The sequence below is a fragment of the Heptranchias perlo genome, chromosome 13 (genome assembly GCF_035084215.1).
Source record: "Heptranchias perlo isolate sHepPer1 chromosome 13, sHepPer1.hap1, whole genome shotgun sequence".
NCBI lineage: Eukaryota > Metazoa > Chordata > Chondrichthyes > Hexanchiformes > Hexanchidae > Heptranchias > Heptranchias perlo.
Window position 1 is genome coordinate 57,432,973 of NC_090337.1, and position 19,683 is coordinate 57,452,655.

The following is a 19,683-nucleotide window of genomic DNA, read 5'->3' on the forward strand; positions in this document are numbered from 1 at the left end:
GTAGGCGAGGACGATGGTAAGGGACAGGTTGTAAAATACGGGTTTTGTGAGAAATATATGTGTATGAATGTTGGTTTCACTGCAGGGATGCTCAACTTTATGACTGACACTGCCTGAAAAGTCATAGAAGAAGAGCGAATGGTGCGTGTTTTGTGTTTGCATGGGAGGAATCAGTGCCAGGCAGCTCAGTAAGGGTACAGATTTTGGAGGACACGCTTGTAGCATTGCACAGTCAGGATGGCCGAGTGGTCCAAGGCGCCAGACTCAAGGACTGTTTATCCTTACCTTACTAAAGGTTGGTGAATTCTGGTCCCTTTCTAGGGGCGTGGGTTCAAATCCCACTTCTGACATTAGCTTTTTTTAATCCACGCAAATGCCGTCAGCGTCAAACTGCCTGCTCAACTCTGCTTCAATTTGCATGTGGCCGCTTCAAGTGCCTCAGCGGTATTGCCATTTGCCCACAAAAGCGAATTAGATCAGTACTTGAAGGGAAAAAATTTGACGGGCAATGTGGAAAGGGCAACGGATTGGGACTAATTGGGCAGCTCTTTCAAAGAGCCGGCACAGGCACGATGGTCCAAATGGCCACCCTTGTGCTGTACCTACTATGATACTATGAAATGAAAGGCACCACTCACACAATGACTTCTTTTCCTCACAAAACTTGCCACATTCTAACTTTTTCCTCAGCGATAAGATTTCAAATCACACTTCTCCTTTCCCACACAAAAAAGGCAGCACACACAGAAAATTACATTCTTACCCTACCTCCATTGCTGCATTCCACATTGCTTTCTAGTATTGTGGCTTTCAATCCCACTGCAGACAGTGGTGTTACTCAGATAAAAGGGCACCAGAGTCATAGAATGAAACTTCTTCCACACAAAGGCTGCTGATTCTGCTCCGTTACTCAGGGAATTACTTCCAATGCTACTTCTGACATTAACAGTTTGCCAGAAAAAGACAGCAGAGCCAAGCAATTCAATCATCAGCACGTAAAAGTTGCCAGAGTTCATGACTTTGTAGGCCGGGCCGTTCAGGTGGCAGTGCTCAGATTAATGCTTAAGGCCAAGGGCACAAGACCTGCAGAGTGGCTTGTTTCCCCTCACAAAGTTTGGTAGTGCCTGGTGATTTTCTGGGGAGCCGGGCTCCAAATAGCACTTGTCACATCAAGTAAATGTATTGTGAGAAAAGGAAAGGCACGAGAATGAGAGGCTGAAAAGTGCTGCTTGGAATCAATGTTGGATTGTGGTTTGTTTTCGAAAGGCTTGTGTTTGAATGCAGCTGTGCTGCTTGTGTTTTGTCAAGTTGAGAAAGCAGAAATGTAGGCGAGGACGATGGTAAGGGACAGGTTGTAAAATACGGGTTTTGTGAGAAATATATGTGTATGAATGTTGGTTTCACTGCAGGGATGCTCAACTTTATGACTGACACTGCCTGAAAAGTCATAGAAGAAGAGCGAATGGTGCGTGTTTTGTGTTTGCATGGGAGGAATCAGTGCCAGGCAGCTCAGTAAGGGTACAGATTTTGGAGGACACGCTTGTAGCATTGCACAGTCAGGATGGCCGAGTGGTCTAAGGCGCCAGACTCAAGGACTGTTTATCGTTACCTTACTAAAGGTTGGTGAATTCTGGTCCCTTTCTAGGGGCGTGGGTTCAAATCCCACTTCTGACATTAGCTTTTTTTAATCCACGCAAATGCCGTCAGCGTCAAACTGCCTGCTCAACTCTGCTTCAATTTGCATGTGGCCGCTTCAAGTGCCTCAGCGGTATTGCCATTTGCCCACAAAAGCGAATTAGATCAGTACTTGAAGGAAAAAATTTGACGGGCAATGTGGAAAGGGCAACGGATTGGGACTAATTGGACAGCTCTTTCAAAGAGCCGGCACAGGCACGATGGTCCGAATGGCCACCCTTGTGCTGTACCTACTATGATACTATGAAATGAAAGGCACCACTCACACAATGACTTCTTTTCCTCACAAAACTTGCCACATTCTAACTTTTTCCTCAGCGATAAGATTTCAAATCACACTTCTCCTTTCCCACACAAAAAAGGCAGCACACACAGAAAATTACATTCTTACCCTACCTCCATTGCTGCATTCCACATTGCTTTCTAGTATTGTGGCTTTCAATCCCACTGCAGACAGTGGTGTTACTCAGATAAAAGGGCACCAGAGTCATAGAATGAAACTTCTTCCACACAAAGGCTGCTGATTCTGCTCCGTTACTCAGGGAATTACTTCCAATGCTACTTCTGACATTAACAGTTTGCCAGAAAAAGACAGCAGAGCCAAGCAATTCAGTCATCAGCACGTAAAAGTTGCCAGAGTTCATGACTTCGTCGGCCGGGCCGTTCAGGTGGCAGTGCTCAGATCAATGCTTAAGGCCAAGGGCACAAGACCTGCAGAGTGGCTTGTTTCCCCTCACAAAGTTTGGTAGTGCCTGGTGATTTTCTGGGGAGCCGGGCTCCAAATAGCACTTGTCACATCAAGTAAATGTATTGTGAGAAAAGGAAAGGCACGAGAATGAGAGGCTGAAAAGTGCTGCTTGGAATCAATGTTGGATTGTGGTTTGTTTTCGAAAGGCTTGTGTTTGAATGCAGCTGTGCTGCTTGTGTTTTGTCAAGTTGAGAAAGCAGAAATGTAGGCGAGGACGATGGTAAGGGACAGGTTGTAAAATACGGGTTTTGTGAGAAATATATGTGTATGAATGTTGGTTTCACTGCAGGGATGCTCAACTTTATGACTGACACTGCCTGAAAAGTCATAGAAGAAGAGCGAATGGTGCGTGTTTTGTGTTTGCATGGGAGGAATCAGTGCCAGGCAGCTCAGTAAGGGTACAGATTTTGGAGGACACGCTTGTAGCATTGCACAGTCAGGATGGCCGAGTGGTCCAAGGCGCCAGACTCAAGGACTGTTTATCCTTACCTTACTAAAGGTTGGTGAATTCTGGTCCCTTTCTAAGGGCGTGGGTTCAAATCCCACTTCTGACATTAGCTATTTTTAATCCACGCAAATGCCGTCAGCGTCAAACAGCCTGCTCAACTCTGCTTCAATTTGCATGTGGCCGCTTGAAGTGCCTCAGCGGTATTGCCATTTGCCCACAAAAGCGAATTAGATCAGTACTTGAAGGGAAAAAATTTGACGGGCAATGTGGAAAGGGCAACGGAATGGGACTAATTGGACAGCTCTTTCAAAGAGCCGGCACAGGCACGATGGTCCGAATGGCCACCCTTGTGCTGTACCTACTATGATACTATGAAATGAAAGGCACCACTCACACAATGACTTCTTTTCCTCACAAAACTTGCCACATTCTAACTCTTTCCTCAGCGATAAGATTTCAAATCACACTTCTCCTCTCCCACACAAAAAAGGCAGCACACACAGAAAATTACATTCTTACCCTACCTCCATTGCTGCATTCCACATTGCTTTCTAGTATTGTGGCTTTCAATCCCACTGCAGACAGTGGTGTTACTCAGATAAAAGGGCACCAGAGTCATAGAATGAAACTTCTTCCACACAAAGGCTGCTGATTCTGCTCCGTTACTCAGGGAATTACTTCCAATGCTACTTCTGACATTAACAGTTTGCCAGAAAAAGACAGCAGAGCCAAGCAATTCAGTCATCAGCACGTAAAAGTTGCCAGAGTTCATGACTTTGTAGGCCGGGCCGTTCAGGTGGCAGTGCTCAGATTAATGCTTAAGGCCAAGGGCACAAGACCTGCAGAGTGGCTTGTTTCCCCTCACAAAGTTTGGTAGTGCCTGGTGATTTTCTGGGGAGCCGGGCTCCAAATAGCACTTGTCACATCAAGTAAATGTATTGTGAGAAAAGGAAAGGCACGAGAATGAGAGGCTGAAAAGTGCTGCTTGGAATCAATGTTGGATTGTGGTTTGTTTTCGAAAGGCTTGTGTTTGAATGCAGCTGTGCTGCTTGTGTTTTGTCAAGTTGAGAAAGCAGAAATGTAGGCGAGGACGATGGTAAGGGACAGGTTGTAAAATACGGGTTTTGTGAGAAATATATGTGTATGAATGTTGGTTTCACTGCAGGGATGCTCAACTTTATGACTGACACTGCCTGAAAAGTCATAGAAGAAGAGCGAATGGTGCGTGTTTTGTGTTTGCATGGGAGGAATCAGTGCCAGGCAGCTCAGTAAGGGTACAGATTTTGGAGGACACGCTTGTAGCATTGCACAGTCAGGATGGCCGAGTGGTCTAAGGCGCCAGACTCAAGGACTGTTTATCCTTTCTAAAGGTTGGTGAATTCTGGTCCCTTTCTAGGGGCGTGGGTTCAAATCCCACTTCTGACATTAGCTTTTTTTAATCCACGCAAATGCCGTCAGCGTCAAACTGCCTGCTCAACTCTGCTTCAATTTGCATGTGGCCGCTTCAAGTACCTCAGCGGTATTGCCATTTGCCCACAAAAGCGAATTAGATCAGTACTTGAAGGGAAAAAATTTGACGGGCAATGTGGAAAGGGCAACGGATTGGGACTAATTGGACAGCTCTTTCAAAGAGCCGGCACAGGCACGATGGTCCGAATGGCCACCCTTGTGCTGTACCTACTATGATACTATGAAATGAAAGGCACCACTCACACAATGACTTCTTTTCCTCACAAAACTTGCCACATTCTAACTTTTTCCTCAGCGATAAGATTTCAAATCACACTTCTCCTTTCCCACACAAAAAAGGCAGCACACACAGAAAATTACATTCTTACCCTACCTCCATTGCTGCATTCCACATTGCTTTCTAGTATTGTGGCTTTCAATCCCACTGCTGACAGTGGTGTTACTCAGATAAAAGGGCACCAGAGTCATAGAATGAAACTTCTTCCACACAAAGGCTGCTGATTCTGCTCCGTTACTCAGGGAATTACTTCCAATGCTACTTCTGACATTAACAGTTTGCCAGAAAAAGACAGCAGAGCCAAGCAATTCAGTCATCAGCACGTAAAAGTTGCCAGAGTTCATGACTTTGTAGGCCGGGCCGTTCAGGTGGCAGTGCTCAGATTAATGCTTAAGGCCAAGGGCACAAGACCTGCAGAGTGGCTTGTTTCCCCTCACAAAGTTTGGTAGTGCCTGGTGATTTTCTGGGGAGCCGGGCTCCAAATAGCACTTGTCACATCAAGTAAATGTATTGTGAGAAAAGGAAAGGCACGAGAATGAGAGGCTGAAAATTGCTGCTTGGAATCAATGTTGGATTGTGGTTTGTTTTCGAAAGGCTTGTGTTTGAATGCAGCTGTGCTGCTTGTGTTTTGTCAAGTTGAGAAAGCAGAAATGTAGGCGAGGACGATGGTAAGGGACAGGTTGTAAAATACGGGTTTTGTGAGAAATATATGTGTATGAATGTTGGTTTCACTGCAGGGATGCTCAACTTTATGACTGACACTGCCTGAAAAGTCATAGAAGAAGAGCGAATGGTGCGTGTTTTGTGTTTGCATGGGAGGAATCAGTGCCAGGCAGCTCAGTAAGGGTACAGATTTTGGAGGACACGCTTGTAGCATTGCACAGTCAGGATGGCCGAGTGGTCTAAGGCGCCAGACTCAAGGACTGTTTATCCTTACCTTACTAAAGGTTGGTGAATTCTGGTCCCTTTCTAGGGGCGTGGGTTCAAATCCCACTTCTGACATTAGCTTTTTTTAATCCACGCAAATGCCGTCAGCGTCAAACTGCCTGCTCAACTCTGCTTCAATTTGCATGTGGCCGCTTCAAGTGCCTCAGCGGTATTGCCATTTGCCCACAAAAGCGAATTAGATCAGTACTTGAAGGGAAAAAATTTGACGGGCAATGTGGAAAGGGCAACGGATTGGGACTAATTGGACAGCTCTTTCAAAGAGCCGGCACAGGCACGATGGTCCGAATGGCCACCCTTGTGCTGTACCTACTATGATACTATGAAATGAAAGGCACCACTCACACAATGACTTCTTTTCCTCACAAAACTTGCCACATTCTAACTTTTTCCTCAGCGATAAGATTTCAAATCACACTTCTCCTTTCCCACACAAAAAAGGCAGCACACACAGAAAATTACATTCTTACCCTACCTCCATTGCTGCATTCCACATTGCTTTCTAGTATTGTGGCTTTCAATCCCACTGCAGACAGTGGTGTTACTCAGATAAAAGGGCACCAGAGTCATAGAATGAAACTTCTTCCACACAAAGGCTGCTGATTCTGCTCCGTTACTCAGGGAATTACTTCCAATGCTACTTCTGACATTAACAGTTTGCCAGAAAAAGGCAGCAGAGCCAAGCAATTCAGTCATCAGCACGTAAAAGTTGCCAGAGTTCATGACTTTGTAGGCCGGGCCGTTCAGGTGGCAGTGCTCAGATTAATGCTTAAGGCCAAGGGCACAAGACCTGCAGAGTGGCTTGTTTCCCCTCACAAAGTTTGGTAGTGCCTGGTGATTTTCTGGGGAGCCGGGCTCCAAATAGCACTTGTCACATCAAGTAAATGTATTGTGAGAAAAGGAAAGGCACGAGAATGAGAGGCTGAAAAGTGCTGCTTGGAATCAATGTTGGATTGTGGTTTGTTTTCGAAAGGCTTGTGTTTGAATGCAGCTGTGCTGCTTGTGTTTTGTCAAGTTGAGAAAGCAGAAATGTAGGCGAGGACGATGGTAAGGGACAGGTTGTAAAATACGGGTTTTGTGAGAAATATATGTGTATGAATGTTGGTTTCACTGCAGGGATGCTCAACTTTATGACTGACACTGCCTGAAAAGTCATAGAAGAAGAGCGAATGGTGCGTGTTTTGTGTTTGCATGGGAGGAATCAGTGCCAGGCAGCTCAGTAAGGGTACAGATTTTGGAGGACACGCTTGTAGCATTGCACAGTCAGGATGGCCGAGTGGTCTAAGGCGCCAGACTCAAGGACTGTTTATCCTTACCTTACTAAAGGTTGGTGAATTCTGGTTCCTTTCGAGGGGCGTGGGTTCAAATCCCACTTCTGACCTTAGCTTTTTTTAATCCACGCAAATGCCGTCAGCGTCAAACAGCCTGCTCAACTCTGCTTCAATTTGCATGTGGCCGCTTCAAGTACCTCAGCGGTATTGCCATTTGCCCACAAAAGCGAATTAGATCAGTACTTGAAGGGAAAAAATTTGACGGGCAATGTGGAAAGGGCAACGGATTGGGACTAATTGGACAGCTCTTTCAAAGAGCCGTCACAGGCACGATGGTCCGAATGGCCACCCATGTGCTGTACCAACTATGATACTATGAAATGAAAGGCACCACTCACACAATGACTTCTTTTCCTCACAAAACTTGCCACATTCTAACTCTTTCCTCAGCGATAAGATTTCAAATCACACTTCTCCTTTCCCACACAAAAAAGGCAGCACACACAGAAAATTACATTCTTACCCTACCTCCATTGCTGCATTCCACATTGCTTTCTAGTATTGTGGCTTTCAATCCCACTGCAGACAGTGGTGTTACTCAGATAAAAGGGCACCAGAGTCATAGAATGAAACTTCTTCCACACAAAGGCTGCTGATTCTGCTCCGTTACTCAGGGAATTACTTCCAATGCTACTTCTGACATTAACAGTTTGCCAGAAAAAGACAGCAGAGCCAAGCAATTCAATCATCAGCACGTAAAAGTTGCCAGAGTTCATGACTTTGTAGGCCGGGCCGTTCAGGTGGCAGTGCTCAGATTAATGCTTAAGGCCAAGGGCACAAGACCTGCAGAGTGGCTTGTTTCCCCTCACAAAGTTTGGTAGTGCCTGGTGATTTTCTGGGGAGCCGGGCTCCAAATAGCACTTGTCACATCAAGTAAATGTATTGTGAGAAAAGGAAAGGCACGAGAATGAGAGGCTGAAAAGTGCTGCTTGGAATCAATGTTGGATTGTGGTTTGTTTTCGAAAGGCTTGTGTTTGAATGCAGCTGTGCTGCTTGTGTTTTGTCAAGTTGAGAAAGCAGAAATGTAGGCGAGGACGATGGTAAGGGACAGGTTGTAAAATACGGGTTTTGTGAGAAATATATGTGTATGAATGTTGGTTTCACTGCAGGGATGCTCAACTTTATGACTGACACTGCCTGAAAAGTCATAGAAGAAGAGCGAATGGTGCGTGTTTTGTGTTTGCATGGGAGGAATCAGTGCCAGGCAGCTCAGTAAGGGTACAGATTTTGGAGGACACGCTTGTAGCATTGCACAGTCAAGATGGCCGAGTGGTCTAAGGCGCCAGACTCAACGACTATTTATACTTCCTAAAGGTTGGTGAATTCTGGTCCCTTTCTAGGGGCGTGGGTTCAAATCCCACTTCTGACATTAGCTTTTTTTAATCCACGCAAATGCCGTCAGCGTCAAACTGCCTGCTCAACTCTGCTTCAATTTGCATGTGGCCGCTTCAAGTGCCTCAGCGGTATTGCCATTTGCCCACAAAAGCGAATTAGATCAGTACTTGAAGGGAAAAAATTTGACGGGCAATGTGGAAAGGGCAACGGATTGGGACTAATTGGACAGCTCTTTCAAAGAGCCGGCACAGGCACGATGGTCCGAATGGCCACCCTTGTGCTGTACCTACTATGATACTATGAAATGAAAGGCACCACTCACACAATGACTTCTTTTCCTCACAAAACTTGACACATTCTAACTTTTTCCTCAGCGATAAGATTTCAAATCACACTTCTCCTTTCCCACACAAAAAAGGCAGCACACACAGAAAATTACATTCTTACCCTACCTCCATTGCTGCATTCCACATTGCTTTCTAGTATTGTGGCTTTCAATCCCACTGCAGACAGTGGTGTTACTCAGATAAAAGGGCACCAGAGTCATAGAATGAAACTTCTTCCACACAAAGGCTGCTGATTCTGCTCCGTTACTCAGGGAATTACTTCCAATGCTACTTCTGACATTAACAGTTTGCCAGAAAAAGACAGCAGAGCCAAGCAATTCAGTCATCAGCACGTAAAAGTTGCCAGAGTTCATGACTTTGTAGGCCGGGCCGTTCAGGTGGCAGTGCTCAGATTAATGCTTAAGGCCAAGGGCACAAGACCTGCAGAGTGGCTTGTTTCCCCTCACAAAGTTTGGTAGTGCCTGGTGATTTTCTGGGGAGCCGGGCTCCAAATAGCACTTGTCACATCAAGTAAATGTATTGTGAGAAAAGGAAAGGCACGAGAATGAGAGGCTGAAAAGTGCTGCTTGGAATCAATGTTGGATTGTGGTTTGTTTTCGAAAGGCTTGTGTTTGAATGCAGCTGTGCTGCTTGTGTTTTGTCAAGTTGAGAAAGCAGAAATGTAGGCGAGGACGATGGTAAGGGACAGGTTGTAAAATACGGGTTTTGTGAGAAATATATGTGTATGAATGTTGGTTTCACTGCAGGGATGCTCAACTTTATGACTGACACTGCCTGAAAAGTCATAGAAGAAGAGCGAATGGTGCGTGTTTTGTGTTTGCATGGGAGGAATCAGTGCCAGGCAGCTCAGTAAGGGTACAGATTTTGGAGGACACGCTTGTAGCATTGCACAGTCAGGATGGCCGAGTGGTCTAAGGCGCCAGACTCAAGGACTGTTTATCCTTACCTTACTAAAGGTTGGTGAATTCTGGTCCCTTTCTAGGGGCGTGGGTTCAAATCCCACTTCTGACATTAGCTTTTTTTAATCCACGCAAATGCCGTCAGCGTCAAACTGCCTGCTCAACTCTGCTTCAATTTGCATGTGGCCGCTTCAAGTACCTCAGCGGTATTGCCATTTGCCCACAAAAGCGAATTAGATCAGTACTTGAAGGGAAAAAATTTGACGGGCAATGTGGAAAGGGCAACGGATTGGGACTAATTGGACAGCTCTTTCAAAGAGCCGGCACAGGCACGATGGTCCGAATGGCCACCCTTGTGCTGTACCTACTATGATACTATGAAATGAAAGGCACCACTCACACAATGACTTCTTTTCCTCACAAAACTTGCCACATTCTAACTTTTTCCTCAGCGATAAGATTTCAAATCACACTTCTCCTTTCCCACACAAAAAAGGCAGCACACACAGAAAATTACATTCTTACCCTACCTCCATTGCTGCATTCCACATTGCTTTCTAGTATTGTGGCTTTCAATCCCACTGCAGACAGTGGTGTTACTCAGATAAAAGGGCACCAGAGTCATAGAATGAAACTTCTTCCACACAAAGGCTGCTGATTCTGCTCCGTTACTCAGGGAATTACTTCCAATGCTACTTCTGACATTAACAGTTTGCCAGAAAAAGACAGCAGAGCCAAGCAATTCAGTCATCAGCACGTAAAAGTTGCCAGAGTTCATGACTTTGTAGGCCGGGCCGTTCAGGTGGCAGTGCTCAGATTAATGCTTAAGGCCAAGGGCACAAGACCTGCAGAGTGGCTTGTTTCCCCTCACAAAGTTTGGTAGTGCCTGGTGATTTTCTGGGGAGCTGGGCTCCAAATAGCACTTGTCACATCAAGTAAATGTATTGTGAGAAAAGGAAAGGCACGAGAATGAGAGGCTGAAAAGTGCTGCTTGGAATCAATGTTGGATTGTGGTTTGTTTTCGAAAGGCTTGTGTTTGAATGCAGCTGTGCTGCTTGTGTTTTGTCAAGTTGAGAAAGCAGAAATGTAGGCGAGGACGATGGTAAGGGACAGGTTGTAAAATACGGGTTTTGTGAGAAATATATGTGTATGAATGTTGGTTTCACTGCAGGGATGCTCAACTTTATGACTGACACTGCCTGAAAAGTCATAGAAGAAGAGCGAATGGTGCGTGTTTTGTGTTTGCATGGGAGGAATCAGTGCCAGGCAGCTCAGTAAGGGTACAGATTTTGGAGGACACGCTTGTAGCATTGCACAGTCAGGATGGCCGAGTGGTCTAAGGCGCCAGACTCAAGGACTGTTTATCCTTACCTTACTAAAGGTTGGTGAATTCTGGTCCCTTTCTAGGGGCGTGGGTTCAAATCCCACTTCTGACATTAGCTTTTTTTAATCCACGCAAATGCCGTCAGCGTCAAACTGCCTGCTCAACTCTGCTTCAATTTGCATGTGGCCGCTTCAAGTACCTCAGCGGTATTGCCATTTGCCCACAAAAGCGAATTAGATCAGTACTTGAAGGGAAAAAATTTGACGGGCAATGTGGAAAGGGCAACGGATTGGGACTAATTGGACAGCTCTTTCAAAGAGCCGGCACAGGCACGATGGTCCGAATGGCCACCCTTGTGCTGTACCTACTATGATACTATGAAATGAAAGGCACCACTCACACAATGACTTCTTTTCCTCACAAAACTTGCCACATTCTAACTTTTTCCTCAGCGATAAGATTTCAAATCACACTTCTCCTTTCCCACACAAAAAAGGCAGCACACACAGAAAATTACATTCTTACCCTACCTCCATTGCTGCATTCCACATTGCTTTCTAGTATTGTGGCTTTCAATCCCACTGCAGACAGTGGTGTTACTCAGATAAAAGGGCACCAGAGTCATAGAATGAAACTTCTTCCACACAAAGGCTGCTGATTCTGCTCCGTTACTCAGGGAATTACTTCCAATGCTACTTCTGACATTAACAGTTTGCCAGAAAAAGACAGCAGAGCCAAGCAATTCAGTCATCAGCACGTAAAAGTTGCCAGAGTTCATGACTTTGTAGGCCGGGCCGTTCAGGTGGCAGTGCTCAGATTAATGCTTAAGGCCAAGGGCACAAGACCTGCAGAGTGGCTTGTTTCCCCTCACAAAGTTTGGTAGTGCCTGGTGATTTTCTGGGGAGCCGGGCTCCAAATAGCACTTGTCACATCAAGTAAATGTATTGTGAGAAAAGGAAAGGCACGAGAATGAGAGGCTGAAAAGTGCTGCTTGGAATCAATGTTGGATTGTGGTTTGTTTTCGAAAGGCTTGTGTTTGAATGCAGCTGTGCTGCTTGTGTTTTGTCAAGTTGAGAAAGCAGAAATGTAGGCGAGGACGATGGTAAGGGACAGGTTGTAAAATACGGGTTTTGTGAGAAATATATGTGTATGAATGTTGGTTTCACTGCAGGGATGCTCAACTTTATGACTGACACTGCCTGAAAAGTCATAGAAGAAGAGCGAATGGTGCGTGTTTTGTGTTTGCATGGGAGGAATCAGTGCCAGGCAGCTCAGTAAGGGTACAGATTTTGGAGGACACGCTTGTAGCATTGCACAGTCAGGATGGCCGAGTGGTCTAAGGCGCCAGACTCAAGGACTGTTTATCCTTACCTTACGAAAGGTTGGTGAATTCTGGTCCCTTTCTAGGGGCGTGGGTTCAAATCCCACTTCTGACATTAGCTTTTTTTAATCCACGCAAATGCCGTCAGCGTCAAACTGCCTGCTCAACTCTGCTTCAATTTGCATGTGGCCGCTTCAAGTGCCTCAGCGGTATTGCCATTTGCCCACAAAAGCGAATTAGATCAGTACTTGAAGGGAAAAAATTTGACGGGCAATGTGGAAAGGGCAACGGATTGGGACTAATTGGACAGCTCTTTCAAAGAGCCGGCACAGGCACGATGGTCCGAATGGCCACCCTTGTGCTGTACCTACTATGATACTATGAAATGAAAGGCACCACTCACACAATGACTTCTTTTCCTCACAAAACTTGCCACATTCTAACTTTTTCCTCAGCGATAAGATTTCAAATCACACTTCTCCTTTCCCACACAAAAAAGGCAGCACACACAGAAAATTACATTCTTACCCTACCTCCATTGCTGCATTCCACATTGCTTTCTAGTATTGTGGCTTTCAATCCCACTGCAGACAGTGGTGTTACTCAGATAAAAGGGCACCAGAGTCATAGAATGAAACTTCTTCCACACAAAGGCTGCTGATTCTGCTCCGTTACTCAGGGAATTACTTCCAATGCTACTTCTGACATTAACAGTTTGCCAGAAAAAGACAGCAGAGCCAAGCAATTCAGTCATCAGCACGTAAAAGTTGCCAGAGTTCATGACTTTGTAGGCCGGGCCGTTCAGGTGGCAGTGCTCAGATTAATGCTTAAGGCCAAGGGCACAAGACCTGCAGAGTGGCTTGTTTCCCCTCACAAAGTTTGGTAGTGCCTGGTGATTTTCTGGGGAGCCGGGCTCCAAATAGCACTTGTCACATCAAGTAAATGTATTGTGAGAAAAGGAAAGGCACGAGAATGAGAGGCTGAAAAGTGCTGCTTGGAATCAATGTTGGATTGTGGTTTGTTTTCGAAAGGCTTGTGTTTGAATGCAGCTGTGCTGCTTGTGTTTTGTCAAGTTGAGAAAGCAGAAATGTAGGCGAGGACGATGGTAAGGGACAGGTTGTAAAATACGGGTTTTGTGAGAAATATATGTGTATGAATGTTGGTTTCACTGCAGGGATGCTCAACTTTATGACTGACACTGCCTGAAAAGTCATAGAAGAAGAGCGAATGGTGCGTGTTTTGTGTTTGCATGGGAGGAATCAGTGCCAGGCAGCTCAGTAAGGGTACAGATTTTGGAGGACACGCTTGTAGCATTGCACAGTCAGGATGGCCGAGTGGTCTAAGGCGCCAGACTCAAGGACTGTTTATCCTTACCTTACGAAAGGTTGGTGAATTCTGGTCCCTTTCTAGGGGCGTGGGTTCAAATCCCACTTCTGACATTAGCTTTTTTTAATCCACGCAAATGCCGTCAGCGTCAAACTGCCTGCTCAACTCTGCTTCAATTTGCATGTGGCCGCTTCAAGTGCCTCAGCGGTATTGCCATTTGCCCACAAAAGCGAATTAGATCAGTACTTGAAGGGAAAAAATTTGACGGGCAATGTGGAAAGGGCAACGGATTGGGACTAATTGGACAGCTCTTTCAAAGAGCCGGCACAGGCACGATGGTCCGAATGGCCACCCTTGTGCTGTACCTACTATGATACTATGAAATGAAAGGCACCACTCACACAATGACTTCTTTTCCTCACAAAACTTGCCACATTCTAACTTTTTCCTCAGCGATAAGATTTCAAATCACACTTCTCCTTTCCCACACAAAAAAGGCAGCACACACAGAAAATTACATTCTTACCCTACCTCCATTGCTGCATTCCACATTGCTTTCTAGTATTGTGGCTTTCAATCCCATTGCAGACAGTGGTGTTACTCAGATAAAAGGGCACCAGAGTCATAGAATGAAACTTCTTCCACACAAAGGCTGCTGATTCTGCTCCGTTACTCAGGGAATTACTTCCAATGCTACTTCTGACATTAACAGTTTGCCAGAAAAAGACAGCAGAGCCAAGCAATTCAGTCATCAGCACGTAAAAGTTGCCAGAGTTCATGACTTTGTAGGCCGGGCCGTTCAGGTGGCAGTGCTCAGATTAATGCTTAAGGCCAAGGGCACAAGACCTGCAGAGTGGCTTGTTTCCCCTCACAAAGTTTGGTAGTGCCTGGTGATTTTCTGGGGAGCCGGGCTCCAAATAGCACTTGTCACATCAAGTAAATGTATTGTGAGAAAAGGAAAGGCACGAGAATGAGAGGCTGAAAAGTGCTGCTTGGAATCAATGTTGGATTGTGGTTTGTTTTCGAAAGGCTTGTGTTTGAATGCAGCTGTGCTGCTTGTGTTTTGTCAAGTTGAGAAAGCAGAAATGTAGGCGAGGACGATGGTAAGGGACAGGTTGTAAAATACGGGTTTTGTGAGAAATATATGTGTATGAATGTTGGTTTCACTGCAGGGATGCTCAACTTTATGACTGACACTGCCTGAAAAGTCATAGAAGAAGAGCGAATGGTGCGTGTTTTGTGTTTGCATGGGAGGAATCAGTGCCAGGCAGCTCAGTAAGGGTACAGATTTTGGAGGACACGCTTGTAGCATTGCACAGTCAGGATGGCCGAGTGGTCTAAGGCGCCAGACTCAAGGACTGTTTATCCTTACCTTACTAAAGGTTGGTGAATTCTGGTCCCTTTCTAGGGGCGTGGGTTCAAATCCCACTTCTGACATTAGCTTTTTTTAATCCACGCAAATGCCGTCAGCGTCAAACTGCCTGCTCAACTCTGCTTCAATTTGCATGTGGCCGCTTCAAGTGCCTCAGCGGTATTGCCATTTGCCCACAAAAGCGAATTAGATCAGTACTTGAAGGGAAAAAATTTGACGGGCAATGTGGAAAGGGCAACGGATTGGGACTAATTGGACAGCTCTTTCAAAGAGCCGGCACAGGCACGATGGTCCGAATGGCCACCCTTGTGCTGTACCTACTATGATACTATGAAATGAAAGGCACCACTCACACAATGACTTCTTTTCCTCACAAAACTTGCCACATTCTAACTTTTTCCTCAGCGATAAGATTTCAAATCACACTTCTCCTTTCCCACACAAAAAAGGCAGCACACACAGAAAATTACATTCTTACCCTACCTCCATTGCTGCATTCCACATTGCTTTCTAGTATTGTGGCTTTCAATCCCACTGCAGACAGTGGTGTTACTCAGATAAAAGGGCACCAGAGTCATAGAATGAAACTTCTTCCACACAAAGGCTGCTGATTCTGCTCCGTTACTCAGGGAATTACTTCCAATGCTACTTCTGACATTAACAGTTTGCCAGAAAAAGACAGCAGAGCCAAGCAATTCAGTCATCAGCACGTAAAAGTTGCCAGAGTTCATGACTTTGTAGGCCGGGCCGTTCAGGTGGCAGTGCTCAGATTAATGCTTAAGGCCAAGGGCACAAGACCTGCAGAGTGGCTTGTTTCCCCTCACAAAGTTTGGTAGTGCCTGGTGATTTTCTGGGGAGCCGGGCTCCAAATAGCACTTGTCACATCAAGTAAATGTATTGTGAGAAAAGGAAAGGCACGAGAATGAGAGGCTGAAAAGTGCTGCTTGGAATCAATGTTGGATTGTGGTTTGTTTTCGAAAGGCTTGTGTTTGAATGCAGCTGTGCTGCTTGTGTTTTGTCAAGTTGAGAAAGCAGAAATGTAGGCGAGGACGATGGTAAGGGACAGGTTGTAAAATACGGGTTTTGTGAGAAATATATGTGTATGAATGTTGGTTTCACTGCAGGGATGCTCAACTTTATGACTGACACTGCCTGAAAAGTCATAGAAGAAGAGCGAATGGTGCGTGTTTTGTGTTTGCATGGGAGGAATCAGTGCCAGGCAGCTCAGTAAGGGTACAGATTTTGGAGGACACGCTTGTAGCATTGCACAGTCAGGATGGCCGAGTGGTCTAAGGCGCCAGACTTAAGGACTGTTTATCCTTACCTTACTAAAGGTTGGTGAATTCTGGTCCCTTTCTAGGGGCGTGGGTTCAAATCCCACTTCTGACATTAGCTTTTTTTAATCCACGCAAATGCCGTCAGCGTCAAACTGCCTGCTCAACTCTGCTTCAATTTGCATGTGGCCGCTTCAAGTGCCTCAGCGGTATTGCCATTTGCCCACAAAAGCGAATTAGATCAGTACTTGAAGGGAAAAAATTTGACGGGCAATGTGGAAAGGGCAACGGATTGGGACTAATTGGACAGCTCTTTCAAAGAGCCGGCACAGGCACGATGGTCCGAATGGCCACCCTTGTGCTGTACCTACTATGATACTATGAAATGAAAGGCACCACTCACACAATGACTTCTTTTCCTCACAAAACTTGCCACATTCTAACTTTTTCCTCAGCGATAAGATTTCAAATCACACTTCTCCTTTCCCACACAAAAAAGGCAGCACACACAGAAAATTACATTCTTACCCTACCTCCATTGCTGCATTCCACATTGCTTTCTAGTATTGTGGCTTTCAATCCCACTGCAGACAGTGGTGTTACTCAGATAAAAGGGCACCAGAGTCATAGAATGAAACTTCTTCCACACAAAGGCTGCTGATTCTGCTCCGTTACTCAGGGAATTACTTCCAATGCTACTTCTGACATTAACAGTTTGCCAGAAAAAGACAGCAGAGCCAAGCAATTCAGTCATCAGCACGTAAAAGTTGCCAGAGTTCATGACTTTGTAGGCCGGGCCGTTCAGGTGGCAGTGCTCAGATTAATGCTTAAGGCCAAGGGCACAAGACCTGCAGAGTGGCTTGTTTCCCCTCACAAAGTTTGGTAGTGCCTGGTGATTTTCTGGGGAGCCGGGCTCCAAATAGCACTTGTCACATCAAGTAAATGTATTGTGAGAAAAGGAAAGGCACGAGAATGAGAGGCTGAAAAGTGCTGCTTGGAATCAATGTTGGATTGTGGTTTGTTTTCGAAAGGCTTGTGTTTGAATGCAGCTGTGCTGCTTGTGTTTTGTCAAGTTGAGAAAGCAGAAATGTAGGCGAGGACGATGGTAAGGGACAGGTTGTAAAATACGGGTTTTGTGAGAAATATATGTGTATGAATGTTGGTTTCACTGCAGGGATGCTCAACTTTATGACTGACACTGCCTGAAAAGTCATAGAAGAAGAGCGAATGGTGCGTGTTTTGTGTTTGCATGGGAGGAATCAGTGCCAGGCAGCTCAGTAAGGGTACAGATTTTGGAGGACACGCTTGTAGCATTGCGCAGTCAGGATGGCCGAGTGGTCTAAGGCGCCAGACTCAAGGACTGTTTATCCTTACCTTACTAAAGGTTGGTGAATTCTGGTCCCTTTCTAGGGGCGTGGGTTCAAATCCCACTTCTGACATTAGCTTTTTTTAATCCACGCAAATGCCGTCAGCGTCAAACTGCCTGCTCAACTCTGCTTCAATTTGCATGTGGCCGCTTCAAGTGCCTCAGCGGTATTGCCATTTGCCCACAAAAGCGAATTAGATCAGTACTTGAAGGGAAAAAATTTGACGGGCAATGTGGAAAGGGCAACGGATTGGGACTAATTGGACAGCTCTTTCAAAGAGCCGGCACAGGCACGATGGTCCGAATGGCCACCCTTGTGCTGTACCTACTATGATACTATGAAATGAAAGGCACCACTCACACAATGACTTCTTTTCCTCACAAAACTTGCCACATTCTAACTTTTTCCTCAGCGATAAGATTTCAAATCACACTTCTCCTTTCCCACACAAAAAAGGCAGCACACACAGAAAATTACATTCTTACCCTACCTCCATTGCTGCATTCCACATTGCTTTCTAGTATTGTGGCTTTCAATCCCACTGCAGACAGTGGTGTTACTCAGATAAAAGGGCACCAGAGTCATAGAATGAAACTTCTTCCACACAAAGGCTGCTGATTCTGCTCCGTTACTCAGGGAATTACTTCCAATGCTACTTCTGACATTAACAGTTTGCCAGAAAAAGACAGCAGAGCCAAGCAATTCAGTCATCAGCACGTAAAAGTTGCCAGAGTTCATGACTTTGTAGGCCGGGCCGTTCAGGTGGCAGTGCTCAGATTAATGCTTAAGGCCAAGGGCACAAGACCTGCAGAGTGGCTTGTTTCCCCTCACAAAGTTTGGTAGTGCCTGGTGATTTTCTGGGGAGCCGGGCTCCAAATAGCACTTGTCACATCAAGTAAATGTATTGTGAGAAAAGGAAAGGCACGAGAATGAGAGGCTGAAAAGTGCTGCTTGGAATCAATGTTGGATTGTGGTTTGTTTTCGAAAGGCTTGTGTTTGAATGCAGCTGTGCTGCTTGTGTTTTGTCAAGTTGAGAAAGCAGAAATGTAGGCGAGGACGATGGTAAGGGACAGGTTGTAAAATACGGGTTTTGTGAGAAATATATGTGTATGAATGTTGGTTTCACTGCAGGGATGCTCAACTTTATGACTGACACTGCCTGAAAAGTCATAGAAGAAGAGCGAATGGTGCGTGTTTTGTGTTTGCATGGGAGGAATCAGTGCCAGGCAGCTCAGTAAGGGTACAGATTTTGGAGGACACGCTTGTAGCATTGCGCAGTCAGGATGGCCGAGTGGTCTAAGGCGCCAGACTCAAGGACTGTTTATCCTTACTAAAGGTTGGTGAATTTTGGTCCCTTTCTAGGGGCGTGGGTTCAAATCCCACTTCTGACATTAGCTTTTTTTAATCCACGCAAATGCCGTCAGCGTCAAACTGCCTGCTCAACTCTGCTTCAATTTGCATGTGGCCGCTTCAAGTACCTCAGCGGTATTGCCATTTGCCCACAAAAGCGAATTAGATCAGTACTTGAAGGGAAAAAATTTGACGGGCAATGTGGAAAGGGCAACGGATTGGGACTAATTGGACAGCTCTTTCAAAGAGCCGGCACAGGCACGATGGTCCGAATGGCCACCCTTGTGCTGTACCTACTATGATACTATGAAATGAAAGGCACCACTCACACAATGACTTCTTTTCCTCACAAAACTTGCCACATTCTAACTTTTTCCTCAGCGATAAGATTTCAAATCACACTTCTCCTTTCCCACACAAAAAAGGCAGCACACACAGAAAATTACATTCTTACCCTACCTCCATTGCTGCATTCCACATTGCTTTCTAGTATTGTGGCTTTCAATCCCACTGCAGACAGTGGTGTTACTCAGATAAAAGGGCACCAGAGTCATAGAATGAAACTTCTTCCACACAAAGGCTGCTGATTCTGCTCCGTTACTCAGGGAATTACTTCCAATGCTACTTCTGACATTAACAGTTTGCCAGAAAAAGACAGCAGAGCCAAGCAATTCAGTCATCAGCACGTAAAAGTTGCCAGAGTTCATGACTTTGTAGGCCGGGCCGTTCAGGTGGCAGTGCTCAGATTAATGCTTAAGGCCAAGGGCACAAGACCTGCAGAGTGGCTTGTTTCCCCTCACAAAGTTTGGTAGTGCCTGGTGATTTTCTGGGGAGCCGGGCTCCAAATAGCACTT

At 45.6% G+C, this 19,683-nt stretch overlaps 15 non-coding genes across 15 annotated transcripts; all 15 read left to right on the plus strand.

Moving 5' to 3' along the window:
- The first annotated feature begins 231 nt into the window (after positions 1 to 231).
- Positions 232 to 350, plus strand: trnal-caa (transfer RNA leucine (anticodon CAA)). The gene is made up of 2 exons: positions 232 to 269; positions 305 to 350. It is a non-coding gene; the product is annotated as a tRNA-Leu (tRNA).
- Positions 351 to 1,555: 1,205 nt separating this feature from the next.
- Positions 1,556 to 1,674, plus strand: trnal-caa (transfer RNA leucine (anticodon CAA)). The gene is made up of 2 exons: positions 1,556 to 1,593; positions 1,629 to 1,674. It is a non-coding gene; the product is annotated as a tRNA-Leu (tRNA).
- A 1,204-nt stretch (positions 1,675 to 2,878) lies between these two features.
- Positions 2,879 to 2,997, plus strand: trnal-caa (transfer RNA leucine (anticodon CAA)). Its single transcript has 2 exons — positions 2,879 to 2,916; positions 2,952 to 2,997. It is a non-coding gene; the product is annotated as a tRNA-Leu (tRNA).
- Positions 2,998 to 4,202: 1,205 nt separating this feature from the next.
- On the plus strand, positions 4,203 to 4,316 carry trnal-caa (transfer RNA leucine (anticodon CAA)). Its single transcript has 2 exons — positions 4,203 to 4,240; positions 4,271 to 4,316. It is a non-coding gene; the product is annotated as a tRNA-Leu (tRNA).
- A 1,205-nt stretch (positions 4,317 to 5,521) lies between these two features.
- trnal-caa (transfer RNA leucine (anticodon CAA)) lies at positions 5,522 to 5,640 on the plus strand. The gene is made up of 2 exons: positions 5,522 to 5,559; positions 5,595 to 5,640. It is a non-coding gene; the product is annotated as a tRNA-Leu (tRNA).
- A 1,205-nt stretch (positions 5,641 to 6,845) lies between these two features.
- On the plus strand, positions 6,846 to 6,964 carry trnal-caa (transfer RNA leucine (anticodon CAA)). The gene is made up of 2 exons: positions 6,846 to 6,883; positions 6,919 to 6,964. It is a non-coding gene; the product is annotated as a tRNA-Leu (tRNA).
- A 1,205-nt stretch (positions 6,965 to 8,169) lies between these two features.
- Positions 8,170 to 8,283, plus strand: trnal-caa (transfer RNA leucine (anticodon CAA)). The gene is made up of 2 exons: positions 8,170 to 8,207; positions 8,238 to 8,283. It is a non-coding gene; the product is annotated as a tRNA-Leu (tRNA).
- A 1,205-nt stretch (positions 8,284 to 9,488) lies between these two features.
- trnal-caa (transfer RNA leucine (anticodon CAA)) lies at positions 9,489 to 9,607 on the plus strand. Its single transcript has 2 exons — positions 9,489 to 9,526; positions 9,562 to 9,607. It is a non-coding gene; the product is annotated as a tRNA-Leu (tRNA).
- A 1,205-nt stretch (positions 9,608 to 10,812) lies between these two features.
- trnal-caa (transfer RNA leucine (anticodon CAA)) lies at positions 10,813 to 10,931 on the plus strand. Its single transcript has 2 exons — positions 10,813 to 10,850; positions 10,886 to 10,931. It is a non-coding gene; the product is annotated as a tRNA-Leu (tRNA).
- A 1,205-nt stretch (positions 10,932 to 12,136) lies between these two features.
- On the plus strand, positions 12,137 to 12,255 carry trnal-caa (transfer RNA leucine (anticodon CAA)). The gene is made up of 2 exons: positions 12,137 to 12,174; positions 12,210 to 12,255. It is a non-coding gene; the product is annotated as a tRNA-Leu (tRNA).
- Positions 12,256 to 13,460: 1,205 nt separating this feature from the next.
- On the plus strand, positions 13,461 to 13,579 carry trnal-caa (transfer RNA leucine (anticodon CAA)). Its single transcript has 2 exons — positions 13,461 to 13,498; positions 13,534 to 13,579. It is a non-coding gene; the product is annotated as a tRNA-Leu (tRNA).
- A 1,205-nt stretch (positions 13,580 to 14,784) lies between these two features.
- trnal-caa (transfer RNA leucine (anticodon CAA)) lies at positions 14,785 to 14,903 on the plus strand. The gene is made up of 2 exons: positions 14,785 to 14,822; positions 14,858 to 14,903. It is a non-coding gene; the product is annotated as a tRNA-Leu (tRNA).
- A 1,205-nt stretch (positions 14,904 to 16,108) lies between these two features.
- trnal-uaa (transfer RNA leucine (anticodon UAA)) lies at positions 16,109 to 16,227 on the plus strand. Its single transcript has 2 exons — positions 16,109 to 16,146; positions 16,182 to 16,227. It is a non-coding gene; the product is annotated as a tRNA-Leu (tRNA).
- A 1,205-nt stretch (positions 16,228 to 17,432) lies between these two features.
- On the plus strand, positions 17,433 to 17,551 carry trnal-caa (transfer RNA leucine (anticodon CAA)). Its single transcript has 2 exons — positions 17,433 to 17,470; positions 17,506 to 17,551. It is a non-coding gene; the product is annotated as a tRNA-Leu (tRNA).
- Positions 17,552 to 18,756: 1,205 nt separating this feature from the next.
- Positions 18,757 to 18,870, plus strand: trnal-caa (transfer RNA leucine (anticodon CAA)). Its single transcript has 2 exons — positions 18,757 to 18,794; positions 18,825 to 18,870. It is a non-coding gene; the product is annotated as a tRNA-Leu (tRNA).
- Positions 18,871 to 19,683: the final 813 nt, after the last annotated feature.